Genomic DNA, 17,295 nt, shown 5'->3' on the forward strand with positions numbered 1-17,295 from the left:
AAAAAAATACAATAAAAGTACAACAGTTTTTCCATCGTATAACAGGAATAACTGCAACCAGTGTGAAAGTACTGGTTATTTCTACGTTCCGGGCAACCGAGGCTTCCACTAGGGCGTAGTTCCAGCAGATCCAATTGTTAGGGCCTTAGAAGTCAACGCCAGAAGCATAAAATACAAAATAAATACAACAGTTTTTCCATCGTATAAAACGAATAATTGCAACCAGTTTGAAAGTGATGGTCATATCTACGTTGCGGGCAACCTAGGCTTCACTCTAGGGCGTTGTTCCACCAGATCCAATTGCTAGGGCCTTAGAGATCAACGTCAGAAGCATAAAATACAAAATAGATGCAACAGTTTTTCCATCGTATGAAACGAATAATAGCAACCAGTGTGAAGGTTATGGTCATCTCTGCATTACGGGCAACCTAGGCTTCACTCTAATGCGTTGCTCCACCAGATCGAATAGTTAGGGCCTCAGAAGTCAACGCCAGAAGCATAAAACACAATATCAATACAACAGCTTTGACACCGTATAAAATGAATTATTGCAAACAGTGTGAAAGTAATGGTCACTTCTACGTTCCGGGTAACCTAGGCTTCACTCTGGGGCGTTGCTCCACCAGATCGAATAGCTAGGGACTTAGAAGTCAACGCCAGAAGCATAAAATACAATAGAAATGCAACAGTTTTTCCATCGTATAACAGGAATGATTGCAACCAGTGTGAAGGTAATGGTCATTTCTACGTTCCGGGCAGCCTAGGTGTCACACTAGCGCGTTGCTCCACCACATCTAATATCTACGGCCTTAGAAGTCAACGCCAGAAGAATAAAACACAATAAAGGTGCAACAGCTTTTCCATCGTATAAAACGAATAATTGCAACCAGTGTGAAAGTTATGGCCATTTCTAGGTTCCGGGAAACCCAGGCTTCACTCTAGGGCGTTGCTCCACCATATCGAATAGCTACGGCCCTAGAAGTCAACGCCAGAAGCATAAAATACAATAAAAATCCTACAGTTTGTCCATGGTATACCAGGAATAATTGATACCAGTGTGAAGGTAATGGTCATTTCTACGTTCCGGGCAACATAGGTTTCGCTCTAGGGCGTTGTTCCACCAGATCGAATAGTTAGGGCCTTAGAAGTCAACGCCCGAAGCATAAAATACAAAATAAATAGAACAGTTTTTCCATTGTATAAAACGAATAGTTGCAACCAGTGTGAAAGTTATGGTCATTTCTACGCTCCGGGAAACATGGGTTTCACTCTGGGGCGTTGTTCCACCACACCGTATAGTTAGGGCTTAATAAGTCAACGCCAGAAACATAAAATACGATATAAGTACAACAGTTTTTCCATCGTATAAACCGAATAATTGCAACCAGTGCGAAAGTAATGGCCATTTCTACGCTCCGGGCATCCTAGACTTAACTCTGACGTATTGCTCCACCAGATCGAATACATAGGGCCTTAGAAGTCATCGTCAGAAGCATAAAGTACAATAAAAATCCTACAGTTTGTCCATCGTATAACAGGAATAATTGCAACCAGTGTGAAGGTAATGGCCATTTCTACGTTCCGGGCAACCTAGGTTTCGCTCTAGGGCGTTGTTCCACCAGATCGAATAGCTAGGGCCTTAGAAGTCAACGCCCGAAGCATAAAACTCGAAATAAATAGAACCATCTTTCCATTGTATAATACGAATAATTGCAACCAGTGTGAAAGTTGTGGTCATTGCAACGTTCCGGGCAACATAGGCTTCACTCTTGGACGTTGCCCCACCAGATCGAATAGCTAGGGCCTTAGAAGTCAACGGCAGAAGCTTAAAATACAAAATAAATACAACATTTTTTCCATCGTATAAAACGAATAATTGCAACCAGTGCGAAAGTAATGGCCATTTCTACGCTCCGGGCATCCTAGACTTAACTCTGAGGTATTGCTCCACCAGATCGAATAGTTAGGGCCTTAGAAGTCAACGCCCGAAGCATAAAATACAAAATAAATAGAACAGTTTTTCCATTGTATAATTCGAATAATTGCAACCAGTGTGAAAGTTGTGGTCATTGCAACGTTCCGGGCAACCTAGGCTTCACTCTAGGGCGTTGCTCCACCACATCGAACAGCTACGGCCTTAGAAGTCGTCGCCAGAAGCAGAAAATACAAAATAAATAGAACAGATTTTCCATTGTATAATACGAATTATTGCAACCAGTGAGAAAGTTATGGTCATTTTTACGTTCCGTGCAACCTAGGCTTCACGCTAGGGCGTTGCTCCACCAGATCGTATAGTTAGGGCCATACAAAACAACGCCAGAAGCATAAAACACAATAAAGGTACAACAGTTTTTCCATTTCATAAAACGAATAGTTGCAACCGGTGTGAAAGTAATGGTTATTTCTACGCTCCGGGCAACCTGGGCTTAACTCTAGGGCGTTGTTCCTCCACACCGTATAGGTAGGGCTTAAGAAGTCAACGCCAGAAGCATAAAATACGATATAAGTACAACAGTTTTTCCATCGTATAAACCGAATAATTGCAACCAGTGTGAAGGTACTGGTCATTTCTACCTTCGGGGCAACCTAGGCTTCACTCTAGGGCGTTGCTCCACCACATCGAATAGCTACGGCCTTAGGAGTCAATGCCAGAAGCATAAAATACAATGTAAATGCAACAGATTTTGCATCGTATAAAATGAATGATTGCAAACAGTGTGAAGGCAACGGTCATTTCTACGTTCCGGGCAGCCTAGGCTTGACTATAGGGCGTTGCTCCACCAGATGGTACAGTTAGAGCCTTAGAAATCAACGCCCGAAGCATAAAATACACTAAAGGTACAACAGTTTTTCCATCGTATAACAGGAGTAATTGCAACCAGTGTGAAAGTGATGGTCATTTCTACGTTCCGGGCAACCTAGGCTTCACTCTAGGGCGTTGTTCCACCAGTTCCAATTGTTAGGGCCTTAGAAGTCAACGCCAGAAGCATAAAATACAAAATAAATGCAACAGTTTTTCCATCGTATAAAACGAATAATTGCAACCGATGTGTAAGTTATGGTCATTTCTACGTTCCGGGCAACCTAGGCATCACTCTAGGGCGTTCATCCACCAGTTTGAAAAGCTACGGCCTTAGAAGTCAACGCCAGAAACATAAAATACAATATAAGTACAACAGTTATTCCATCGTATATAATGAATAATTGCAAACAGTGTGAAAGCAAAGGTCATTTCTACGTTCCGGGCAACCTAGGCTTCACTCTAGGGCGTTGCTCCACCAGATGGAATAGTTAGGGCCTTAGAAATCAACGCCAGAAGCATAAAATGCAATAAAAATACAACAGTTTTTCCATCGTATAGCAGGAATAATTTGCAACCAGTTTGAAAGTGATGGTCATTTCTACTTTCCGGGCAACCTAGGCTTCACCCTAGGCCGTTGTTCCACCAGATCGAATAGTTAGGGCCTAAGAACTGAACGCCAGAAGCATAAAATGCAATAAAAATACAACAGTTTTTCCATCGTGTAGCAGGAATAATTTGCAACCAGTGTGATAGTAGTGGTCATTTCTACGTTCCGGGCAACCTAGGTTTTACTCCAGGGCGTTGCTCCACCAGGGCGTATAGTTACGGCCCAAGAAGTCAACGCCAGAAGCATAAAATACTGTAAAGATGCAACAGCTTTTCCATCGTATAAGACGAATAATTGCTACCAGTGTGAAAGTTATGGTCATTTCTTCGTTCCGCGCAACCTGGGCTTTACCCTAGGGCGTTGTTCCACCAGATGGAATAGTTAGGGCCTTAGAAGTCAACGCCCGAAGCATTAAGTACAAAATAAATAGAACAGTTTTTCCATTGTATAAAACGAATAATTGCTACCAGTGTAAAAGTTATGGTCATTTCTACGTTCCGGGCAACCTAGGCTTCACCCTAGGCCGTTGTTCCACCAGATGGAATAGTTAGGGACTATGAAGTCAACGCCAGAAGCATAAAATACGATATGAATACAACAGCTTTTCCATCGTATAAAACGAATAATTGCATCCAGTTTGAAAGTGATGGTCATTTCTACTTTCCGGGCAACCTAGGCTTCACCCTAGGCCGTTGTTCCGCCAGATCGAATAGTTAGGGCCTAAGAAGTGAACGCCAGAAGCATAAAATGCAATAAAAATACAACAGTTTTTCCATCGTATAGCAGGAATAATTTGCAACCAGTGTGATAGTAGTGGTCATTTCTACGTTCCGGGCAACCTAGGTTTCACTCCAGGGCGTTGCCCCACCAGGTCGAATAGTTACGGCCTAAGAAGTCAACGCCAGAAGCATAAAATACGATAAAGATGCAACAGTTTTTCCATCGTATAAAACGAATAATTGCAGCCAGTGTGAAAGTGATGGTCATTTCTACATTCCGAGCAACCTGGGCTTTACTCTAGCGCGTAGTTCCACCAGATGGAATAGTTAGGGCCTAAGAAGTGAACGCCAGAAGCATAAAATACAATGTAAATACAACAGTTTTTCCATCGTATAAAACGAATAATTGCAACCAGTATGAAACTTATGGTCATTTCTACGTACCGGGCAACCTAGGCTTCACTCTAGGGCGTTGCTCCACCAGATCGAATAGCTAGGGACTTAGAAGTCAACGCCAGAAGCATAAATTCAATAAAAATACAACAGTTTTACATCGTATAACAGGAATAATTTCAAACAGTGTGAATGTAATGGTCATTTCTACGTTCCGGGCCACCTAGGCAACACTCAAGGGCGCTGCTCCGGCATATCGAATAGTTAGTGCCTGCGAAGTCAACACACGAAGCCTAAAATACAATACAAATACATCAGTTTTTCCATACTATAACAAGAATAACTGCAACCAGTGTGAAAGTGACGGCCATTTCTACGTTCCGGGTATCCTAGATATAACTCTGAGGCGTTGATCCACCAGATCGAGTAGTTAGGGCCTAAGAAGTCAACACCAGGAGCATAAAATACAATATAAATACAACAGCTTTTCCATTGTATAATACGAATAATTGCAACCAGTGTGAAAGTTATGGCCATTTCTAGGTTCCGGGAAACCCAGGCTTCACTCTAGGGCGTTGCTCCACCATATCGAATAGCTACGGCCCTAGAAGTCAACGCCAGAAGCATAAAATACAATAAAAATCCTACAGTTTGTCCATGGTATACCAGGAATAATTGATACCAGTGTGAAGGTAATGGTCATTTCTACGTTCCGGGCAACATAGGTTTCGCTCTAGGGCGTTGTTCCACCAGATCGAATAGTTAGGGCCTTAGAAGTCAACGCCCGAAGCATAAAATACAAAATAAATAGAACAGTTTTTCCATTGTATAAAACGAATAGTTGCAACCAGTGTGAAAGTTATGGTCATTTCTACGCTCCGGGAAACATGGGCTTCACTCTGGGGCGTTGTTCCACCACACCGTATAGTTAGGGCTTAATAAGTCAACGCCAGAAACATAAAATACGATATAAGTACAACAGTTTTTCCATCGTATAAACCGAATAATTGCAACCAGTGCGAAAGTAATGGCCATTTCTACGCTCCGGGCATCCTAGACTTAACTCTGACGTATTGCTCCACCAGATCGAATACATAGGGCCTTAGAAGTCAACGTCAGAAGCATAAAGTACAATAAAAATCCTACAGTTTGTCCATCGTATAACAGGAATAATTGCAACCAGTGTGAAGGTAATGGCCATTTCTACGTTCCGGGCAACCTAGGTTTCGCTCTAGGGCGTTGTTCCACCAGATCGAATAGCTAGGGCCTTAGAAGTCAACGCCCGAAGCATAAAACTCAAAATAAATAGAACCATCTTTCCATTGTATAATACGAATAATTGCAACCAGTGTGAAAGTTGTGGTCATTGCAACGTTCCGGGCAACATAGGCTTCACTCTTGGACGTTGCCCCACCAGATCGAATAGCTAGGGCCTTAGAAGTCAACGGCAGAAGCTTAAAATACAAAATAAATACAACATTTTTTCCATCGTATAAAACGAATAATTGCAACCAGTGCGAAAGTAATGGCCATTTCTACGCTCCGGGCATCCTAGACTTAACTCTGAGGTATTGCTCCACCAGATCGAATACATAGGGCCTTAGAGGTCAACGTCAGAAGCATAAAGTACAATAGAAATCCTACAGTTTGTCCATCGTATCACAGGAATAATTGCAACCAGTGTGAAGGTAATGGTCATTTCTACGTTCCGGGCAACCTAGGTTTCGCTCTAGGGCGTTGTTCCACCAGATCGAATAGTTAGGGCCTTAGAAGTCAACGCCCGAAGCATAAAATACAAAATACATAGAACAGTTTTTCCATTGTATAAAACGAATAACTGCAACCAGTGTGAAATTCATGGTCATTTCTACGTTCCGTGTAACATTGTCTTCACTCTTGGACGTTGCCGCACCAGATCGAATAGCTAGGGCCTTAGAAGTGAACGCCAGAAGCTTAAAATACAAAATTAATACATCAGTTTTTCCATCGTATAAAACGAATAATTGCAACGAGTGTGAAAGGTATTGTAATTTTTACGTTCCGGGCGACCAAGCCTTCCATCTAGGGCGTTCTTCCACCAGATCGAATAGTTAGGGCCTTAGAAGTCAACGCCCGAAGCATAAAATACAAAATAAATAGAACAGTTTTTCCATTGTATAATTCGAATAATTGCAACCAGTGTGAAAGTTGTGGTCATTGCAACGTTCCGGGCAACCTAGGCTTCACTCTAGGGCGTTGCTCCACCACATCGAACAGCTACGGCCTTAGAAGTCATCGCCAGAAGCAGAAAATACAAAATAAATAGAACAGATTTTCCATTGTATAATACGAATTATTGCAACCAGTGAGAAAGTTATGGTCATTTTTACGTTCCGTGCAACCTAGTCTTCACGCTAGGGCGTTGCTCCACCAGATCGTATAGTTAGGGCCATACAAAACAACGCCAGAAGCATAAAACACAATAAAGGTACAACAGTTTTTCCATTTCATAAAACGAATAGTTGCAACCGGTGTGAAAGTTATGGTTATTTCTACGCTCCGGGCAACCTGGGCTTAACTCTAGGGCGTTGTTCCTCCACACCGTATAGGTAGGGCTTAAGAAGCCAACGCCAGAAGCATAAAATACGATATAAGTACAACAGTTTTTCCATCGTATAAACCGAATAATTGCAACCAGTGTGAAGGTACTGGTCATTTCTACCTTCGGGGCAACCTAGGCTTCACTCTAGGGCGTTGCTCCACCACATCGAATAGCTACGGCCTTAGGAGTCAATGCCAGAAGCATAAAATACAATGTAAATGCAACAGATTTTGCATCGTATAAAATGAATGATTGCAAACAGTGTGAAGGCAACGGTCATTTCTACGTTCCGGGCAGCCTAGGCTTGACTATAGGGCGTTGCTCCACCAGATGGTACAGTTAGAGCCTTAGAAATCAACGCCCGAAGCATAAAATACACTAAAGGTACAACAGTTTTTCCATCGTATAACAGGAGTAATTGCAACCAGTGTGAAAGTGATGGTCATTTCTACGTTCCGGGCAACCTAGGCTTCACTCTAGGGCGTTGTTCCACCAGTTCCAATTGTTAGGGCCTTAGAAGTCAACGCCAGAAGCATAAAATACAAAATAAATGCAACAGTTTTTCCATCGTATAAAACGAATAATTGCAACCGATGTGTAAGTTATGGTCATTTCTACGTTCCGGGCAACCTAGGCATCACTCTAGGGCGTTCATCCACCAGATTGAAAAGCTACGGCCTTAGAAGTCAACGCCAGAAACATAAAATACAATATAAGTACAACAGTTATTCCATCGTATATAATGAATAATTGCAAACAGTGTGAAAGCAAAGGTCATTTCTACGTTCCGGGCAACCTAGGCTTCACTCTAGGGCGTTGCTCCACCAGATGGAATAGTTAGGGCCTTAGAAATCAACGCCAGAAGCATAAAATGCAATAAAAATACAACAGTTTTTCCATCGTATAGCAGGAATAATTTGCAACCAGTTTGAAAGTGATGGTCATTTCTACTTTCCGGGCAACCTAGGCTTCACCATAGGCCGTTGTTCCACCAGATCGAATAGTTAGGGCCTAAGAACTGAACGCCAGAAGCATAAAATGCAATAAAAATACAACAGTTTTTCCATCGTGTAGCAGGAATAATTTGCAACCAGTGTGATAGTAGTGGTCATTTCTACGTTCCGGGCAACCTAGGTCTTACTCCAGGGCGTTGCTCCACCAGGGCGTATAGTTACGGCCCAAGAAGTCAACGCCAGAAGCATAAAATACTGTAAAGATGCAACAGCTTTTCCATCGTATAAGACGAATAATTGCTACCAGTGTGAAAGTTATGGTCATTTCTTCGTTCCGCGCAACCTGGGCTTTACCCTAGGGCGTTGTTCCACCAGATGGAATAGTTAGGACCTAAGAAGTCAACGCCAGAAGCATAAAATACGATATAAATACATCAACTTTTCCATCGTATAAAACAAATAATTGTAACCAGTGTGAAAGTAATGGTCATTTCTACGTTCCGGGCAACCTAGGCTTCACTCTAGGTCGTTGCTCCACCAGATCACACAGTTAGGGCCTTAGAAGTCAACGCCCGAAGCATTAAGTACAAAATAAATAGAACAGTTTTTCCATTGTATAAAACGAATAATTGCTACCAGTGTAAAAGTTATGGTCATTTCTACGTTCCGGGCAACCTAGGCTTCACCCTAGGCCGTTGTTCCACCAGATGGAATAGTTAGGAACTATGAAGTCAACGCCAGAAGCATAAAATACGATATGAATACAACAGCTTTTCCATCGTATAAAACGAATAATTGCATCCAGTTTGAAAGTGATGGTCATTTCTACTTTCCGGGCAACCTAGGCTTCACCCTAGGCCGTTGTTCCGCCAGATCGAATAGTTAGGGCCTAAGAAGTGAACGCCAGAAGCATAAAATGCAATAAAAATACAACAGTTTTTCCATCGTATAGCAGGAATAATTTGCAACCAGTGTGATAGTAGTGGTCATTTCTACGTTCCGGGCAACCTAGGTTTCACTCCAGGGCGTTGCCCCACCAGGTCGAATAGTTACGGCCTAAGAACTCAACGCCAGAAGCATAAAATACGATAAAGATGCAACAGTTTTTCCATCGTATAAAACGAATAATTGCAGCCAGTGTGAAAGTGATGGTCATTTCTACATTCCGAGCAACCTAGGCTTCACTCTAGGGCGTTGCACCACCAGATCGAATAGTTAGGGCCTTAGAAGTCAACGCCCGAAGCATAAAATACAAAATAAATAGAACAGTTTTTCCATCGTATAAAACGAATACTTGCCACCAGTGTGAAAGTTATGTTCATTTCTACGTTCCGAGCAACCTGGGCTTTACTCTAGCGCGTTGTTCCACCAGATGGAATAGTTAGGGCCTAAGAAGTGAACGCCAGAAGCATAAAATACAATGTAAATACAACAGTTTTTCCATCGTATAAAACGAATAATTGCAACCAGTATGAAACTTATGGTCATTTCTACGTACCGGGCAACCTAGGCTTCACTCTAGGGCGTTGGCTCTACCAGATCGAACAGTTAGGGCCTTAGAAGTCAACGCCCGAAGCATAAAATACCAAATAAATAGAACAGTTTTTCCATCGTATAAAACGAATAATTGCTACCAGTGTGAAAGTTATGGTCATTTCTACTTTCCGGGCAACCTAGGCTTCACCCTAGGGCGTTGTTCCACCAGATGGAATAGTTAGGGCCTAAGAAGTCAACGCCAGAAGCATAAAATACGATATAAATACAACAGCTTTTCCATCGTATAAAACAAATAATTGCAACCAGTTTGATAGTGATGGTCATTTCTACGTTCCGGGCAACCTAGGCTTCACCCTAGGCCGTTGTTCCACCAGATCGAATAGTTAGGGCCTAAGAACTGAACGCCAGAAGCATAAAATGCAATAAAAATACAACAGTTTTTCCATCGTGTAGCAGGAATAATTTGCAACCAGTGTGATAGTAGTGGTCATTTCTACGTTCCGGGCAACCTAGGTTTTACTCCAGGGCGTTGCTCCACCAGGGCGTATAGTTACGGCCCAAGAAGTCAACGCCAGAAGCATAAAATACTGTAAAGATGCAACAGCTTTTCCATCGTATAAGACGAATAATTGCTACCAGTGTGAAAGTTATGGTCATTTCTTCGTTCCGCGCAACCTGGGCTTTACCCTAGGGCGTTGTTCCACCAGATGGAATAGTTAGGACCTAAGAAGTCAACGCCAGAAGCATAAAATACGATATAAATACATCAACTTTTCCATCGTATAAAACAAATAATTGTAACCAGTGTGAAAGTAATGGTCATTTCTACGTTCCGGGCAACCTAGGCTTCACTCTAGGTCGTTGCTCCACCAGATCACACAGTTAGGGACTTAGAAGTCAACGCCCGAAGCATAAAATACGATATAAATACAACAGCTTTTCCATCGTATAAAACGAATAATTGCATCCAGTTTGAAAGTGATGGTCATTTCTACTTTCCGGGCAACCTAGGCTTCGCCCTAGGCCGTTGTTCCACCAGATCGAATAGTTAGCGCCTAAGAAGTGAACGCCAGAAGCATAAAATGCAATAAAAATACAACAGCTTTTCCATCGTATAGCAGGAATAATTTGCAACCAGTGTGATAGTAGTGGTCATTTCTACGTTCCGGGCAACCTAGGTTTCACTCCAGGGCGTTGCCCCACCAGGTCGAATAGTTACGGCCTAAGAAGTCAACGCCAGAAGCATAAAATACGATAAAGATGCAACAGTTTTTTCATCGTATAAAACGAATAATTGCAGCCAGTGTGAAAGTGATGGTCATTTCTACATTCCGAGCTACCTAGGCTTCACTCTAGGGCGTTGCACCACCAGATCGAATAGTTAGGGCCTTAGAAGTCAACGCCCGAAGCATAAAATACAAAATAAATAGAACAGTTTTTCCATCGTATAAAACGAATACTTGCCACCAGTGTGAAAGTTATGTTCATTTCTACGTTCCGAGCAACCTGGGCTTTACTCTAGCGCGTTGTTCCACCAGATGGAATAGTTAGGGCCTAAGAAGTGAACGCCAGAAGCATAAAATACAATGTAAATACAACAGTTTTTCCATCGTATAAAACGAATAATTGCAACCAGTATGAAACTTATGGTCATTTCTACGTACCGGGCAACCTAGGCTTCACTCTAGGGCGTTGGCTCTACCAGATCGAACAGTTAGGGCCTTAGAAGTCAACGCCCGAAGCATAAAATACCAAATAAATACAACAGCTCTTCCATCGTATAAAATGAATAATTGCAAACAGTGTGAAAGTAATGGTCATTTCTACGTTCCGGGCAACCTAGGCTTCACTCTAGGGCGTTGCTCCACCAGATGGAATAGCTAGGGCCTTAGAATTCAACGCCAGAAGCATAAAATACAATATATATACACCAGCTTTTAAATCGTATAAAATGAATAATTGCAAACAGTGTGAAAGTGACGGCCATTTCTACGTTCCGGGTATCCTACATATAACTCTGAGGCGTTGATCCACCAGATCGAGTAGTTAGGGCCTAAGAAGTCAACACCAGGAGCATAAAATACAATATAAATACAACAGCTTTTCAATCCTATTACAGGAATAACTGCAACCAGTGTGAAGGTACTGGTCATTTCTACGTTCCGGGCAAGCTAGGCTTCACTCTAGGGCGTTGCTCCACCAGATCGAATAGCTACGGTCTTAGAAGTCAACGCTAGAAGAAAAAAATACAATAAAAGTACAACAGTTTTTCCATCGTATAACAGGAATAACTGCAACCAGTGTGAAAGTACTGGTTATTTCTACGTTCCGGGCAACCGAGGCTTCCACTAGGGCGTAGTTCCAGCAGATCCAATTGTTAGGGCCTTAGAAGTCAACGCCAGAAGCATAAAATACAAAATAAATACAACAGTTTTTCCATCGTATAAAACGAATAATTGCAACCAGTTTGAAAGTGATGGTCATATCTACGTTGCGGGCAACCTAGGCTTCACTCTAGGGCGTTGTTCCACCAGATCCAATTGCTAGGGCCTTAGAGATCAACGTCAGAAGCATAAAATACAAAATAGATGCAACAGTTTTTCCATCGTATGAAACGAATAATAGCAACCAGTGTGAAGGTTATGGTCATCTCTGCATTACGGGCAACCTAGGCTTCACTCTAATGCGTTGCTCCACCAGATCGAATAGTTAGGGCCTCAGAAGTCAACGCCAGAAGCATAAAACACAATATCAATACAACAGCTTTGACACCGTATAAAATGAATTATTGCAAACAGTGTGAAAGTAATGGTCACTTCTACGTTCCGGGTAACCTAGGCTTCACTCTGGGGCGTTGCTCCACCAGATCGAATAGCTAGGGACTTAGAAGTCAACGCCAGAAGCATAAAATACAATAGAAATGCAACAGTTTTTCCATCGTATAACAGGAATGATTGCAACCAGTGTGAAGGTAATGGTCATTTCTACGTTCCGGGCAGCCTAGGTGTCACACTAGCGCGTTGCTCCACCACATCTAATAGCTACGGCCTTAGAAGTCAACGCCAGAAGAATAAAACACAATAAAGGTGCAACAGCTTTTCCATCGTATAAAACGAATAATTGCAACCAGTGTGAAAGTTATGGCCATTTCTAGGTTCCGGGAAACCCAGGCTTCACTCTAGGGCGTTGCTCCACCATATCGAATAGCTACGGCCCTAGAAGTCAACGCCAGAAGCATAAAATACAATAAAAATCCTACAGTTTGTCCATGGTATACCAGGAATAATTGATACCAGTGTGAAGGTAATGGTCATTTCTACGTTCCGGGCAACATAGGTTTCGCTCTAGGGCGTTGTTCCACCAGATCGAATAGTTAGGGCCTTAGAAGTCAACGCCCGAAGCATAAAATACAAAATAAATAGAACAGTTTTTCCATTGTATAAAACGAATAGTTGCAACCAGTGTGAAAGTTATGGTCATTTCTACGCTCCGGGAAACATGGGCTTCACTCTGGGGCGTTGTTCCACCACACCGTATAGTTAGGGCTTAATAAGTCAACGCCAGAAACATAAAATACGATATAAGTACAACAGTTTTTCCATCGTATAAACCGAATAATTGCAACCAGTGCGAAAGTAATGGCCATTTCTACGCTCCGGGCATCCTAGACTTAACTCTGACGTATTGCTCCACCAGATCGAATACATAGGGCCTTAGAAGTCAACGTCAGAAGCATAAAGTACAATAAAAATCCTACAGTTTGTCCATCGTATAACAGGAATAATTGCAACCAGTGTGAAGGTAATGGCCATTTCTACGTTCCGGGCAACCTAGGTTTCGCTCTAGGGCGTTGTTCCACCAGATCGAATAGCTAGGGCCTTAGAAGTCAACGCCCGAAGCATAAAACTCAAAATAAATAGAACCATCTTTCCATTGTATAATACGAATAATTGCAACCAGTGTGAAAGTTGTGGTCATTGCAACGTTCCGGGCAACATAGGCTTCACTCTTGGACGTTGCCCCACCAGATCGAATAGCTAGGGCCTTAGAAGTCAACGGCAGAAGCTTAAAATACAAAATAAATACAACATTTTTTCCATCGTATAAAACGAATAATTGCAACCAGTGCGAAAGTAATGGCCATTTCTACGCTCCGGGCATCCTAGACTTAACTCTGAGGTATTGCTCCACCAGATCGAATACATAGGGCCTTAGAGGTCAACGTCAGAAGCATAAAGTACAATAGAAATCCTACAGTTTGTCCATCGTATCACAGGAATAATTGCAACCAGTGTGAAGGTAATGGTCATTTCTACGTTCTGGGCAACCTAGGTTTCGCTCTAGGGCGTTGTTCCACCAGATCGAATAGTTAGGGCCTTAGAAGTCAACGCCCGAAGCATAAAATACAAAATACATAGAACAGTTTTTCCATTGTATAAAACGAATAACTGCAACCAGTGTGAAATTCATGGTCATTTCTACGTTCCGTGTAACATTGTCTTCACTCTTGGACGTTGCCGCACCAGATCGAATAGCTAGGGCCTTAGAAGTGAACGCCAGAAGCTTAAAATACAAAATTAATACATCAGTTTTTCCATCGTATAAAACGAATAATTGCAACGAGTGTGAAAGGTATTGTAATTTTTACGTTCCGGGCGACCAAGCCTTCCATCTAGGGCGTTCTTCCACCAGATCGAATAGTTAGGGCCTTAGAAGTCAACGCCCGAAGCATAAAATACAAAATAAATAGAACAGTTTTTCCATTGTATAATTCGAATAATTGCAACCAGTGTGAAAGTTGTGGTCATTGCAACGTTCCGGGCAACCTAGGCTTCACTCTAGGGCGTTGCTCCACCACATCGAACAGCTACGGCCTTAGAAGTCATCGCCAGAAGCAGAAAATACAAAATAAATAGAACAGATTTTCCATTGTATAATACGAATTATTGCAACCAGTGAGAAAGTTATGGTCATTTTTACGTTCCGTGCAACCTAGGCTTCACGCTAGGGCGTTGCTCCACCAGATCGTATAGTTAGGGCCATACAAAACAACGCCAGAAGCATAAAACACAATAAAGGTACAACAGTTTTTCCATTTCATAAAACGAATAGTTGCAACCGGTGTGAAAGTAATGGTTATTTCTACGCTCCGGGCAACCTGGGCTTAACTCTAGGGCGTTGTTCCTCCACACCGTATAGGTAGGGCTTAAGAAGTCAACGCCAGAAGCATAAAATACGATATAAGTACAACAGTTTTTCCATCGTATAAACCGAATAATTGCAACCAGTGTGAAGGTACTGGTCATTTCTACCTTCGGGGCAACCTAGGCTTCACTCTAGGGCGTTGCTCCACCACATCGAATAGCTACGGCCTTAGGAGTCAATGCCAGAAGCATAAAATACAATGTAAATGCAACAGATTTTGCATCGTATAAAATGAATGATTGCAAACAGTGTGAAGGCAACTGTCATTTCTACGTTCCGGGCAGCCTAGGCTTGACTATAGGGCGTTGCTCCACCAGATGGTACAGTTAGAGCCTTAGAAATCAACGCCCGAAGCATAAAATACACTAAAGGTACAACAGTTTTTCCATCGTATAACAGGAGTAATTGCAACCAGTGTGAAAGTGATGGTCATTTCTACGTTCCGGGCAACCTAGGCTTCACTCTAGGGCGTTGTTCCACCAGTTCCAATTGTTAGGGCCTTAGAAGTCAACGCCAGAAGCATAAAATACAAAATAAATGCAACAGTTTTTCCATCGTATAAAACGAATAATTGCAACCGATGTGTAAGTTATGGTCATTTCTACGTTCCGGGCAACCTAGGTTTCACTCCAGGGCGTTGCCCCACCAGGTCGAATAGTTACGGCCTAAGAACTCAACGCCAGAAGCATAAAATACGATAAAGATGCAACAGTTTTTCCATCGTATAAAACGAATAATTGCAGCCAGTGTGAAAGTGATGGTCATTTCTTCATTCCGAGCAACCTAGGCTTCACTCTAGGGCGTTGCACCACCAGATCGAATAGTTAGGGCCTTAGAAGTCAACGCCCGAAGCATAAAATACAAAATAAATAGAACAGTTTTTCCATCGTATAAAACGAATACTTGCCACCAGTGTGAAAGTTATGTTCATTTCTACGTTCCGAGCAACCTGGGCTTTACTCTAGCGCGTTGTTCCACCAGATGGAATAGTTAGGGCCTAAGAAGTGAACGCCAGAAGCATAAAATACAATGTAAATACAACAGTTTTTCCATCGTATAAAACGAATAATTGCAACCAGTATGAAACTTATGGTCATTTCTACGTACCGGGCAACCTAGGCTTCACTCTAGGGCGTTGGCTCTACCAGATCGAACAGTTAGGGCCTTAGAAGTCAACGCCCGAAGCATAAAATACCAAATAAATAGAACAGTTTTTCCATCGTATAAAACGAATAATTGCTACCAGTGTGAAAGTTATGGTCATTTCTACTTTCCGGGCAACCTAGGCTTCACCCTAGGGCGTTGTTCCACCAGATGGAATAGTTAGGGCCTAAGAAGTCAACGCCAGAAGCATAAAATACGATATAAATACAACAGCTTTTCCATCGTATAAAACAAATAATTGCAACCAGTTTGATAGTGATGGTCATTTCTACGTTCCGGGCAACCTAGGCTTCACTCTAGGGCGTTGCTCCACCAGATGGAATAGTTAGGGCCTTAGAAATCAACGCCAGAAGCATAAAATGCAATAAAAATACAACAGTTTTTCCATCGTATAGCAGGAATAATTTGCAACTAGTTTGAAAGTGATGGTCATTTCTACTTTCCGGGCAACCTAGGCTTCACCCTAGGCCGTTGTTCCACCAGATGGAATAGTTAGGGCCTAAGAAGTGAACGCCAGAAGCATAAAATACGATATAAATACATCAACTTTTCCATCGTATAAAACAAATAATTGTAACCAGTGTGAAAGTAATGGTCATTTCTACGTTCCGGGCAACCTAGGCTTCACTCTAGGTCGTTGCTCCACCAGATCACACAGTTAGGGACTTAGAAGTCAACGCCCGAAGCATAAAATACGATATAAATACAACAGCTTTTCCATCGTATAAAACGAATAATTGCATCCAGTTTGAAAGTGATGGTCATTTCTACTTTCCGGGCAACCTAGGCTTCGCCCTAGGCCGTTGTTCCACCAGATCGAATAGTTAGGGCCTAAGAAGTGAACGCCAGAAGCATAAAATGCAATAAAAATACAACAGCTTTTCCATCGTATAGCAGGAATAATTTGCAACCAGTGTGATAGTAGTGGTCATTTCTACGTTCCGGGCAACCTAGGTTTCACTCCAGGGCGTTGCCCCACCAGGTCGAATAGTTACGGCCTAAGAAGTCAACGCCAGAAGCATAAAATACGATAAAGATGCAACAGTTTTTCCATCGTATAAAACGAATAATTGCAGCCAGTGTGAAAGTGATGGTCATTTCTACATTCCGAGCTACCTAGGCTTCACTCTAGGGCGTTGCACCACCAGATCGAATAGTTAGGGCCTTAGAAGTCAACGCCCGAAGCATAAAATACAAAATAAATAGAACAGTTTTTCCATCGTATAAAACGAATACTTGCCACCAGTGTGAAAGTTATGTTCATTTCTACGTTCCGAGCAACCTGGGCTTTACTCTAGCGCGTTGCTCCACCAGATCACACAGTTAGGGCCTTAGAAGTCAACGCCCGAAGCATTAAGTACAAAATAAATAGA

The sequence above is a fragment of the Calliopsis andreniformis genome, unplaced genomic scaffold (assembly GCF_051401765.1).
Source record: "Calliopsis andreniformis isolate RMS-2024a unplaced genomic scaffold, iyCalAndr_principal scaffold0015, whole genome shotgun sequence".
NCBI classification, from domain to species: domain Eukaryota; kingdom Metazoa; phylum Arthropoda; class Insecta; order Hymenoptera; family Andrenidae; genus Calliopsis; species Calliopsis andreniformis.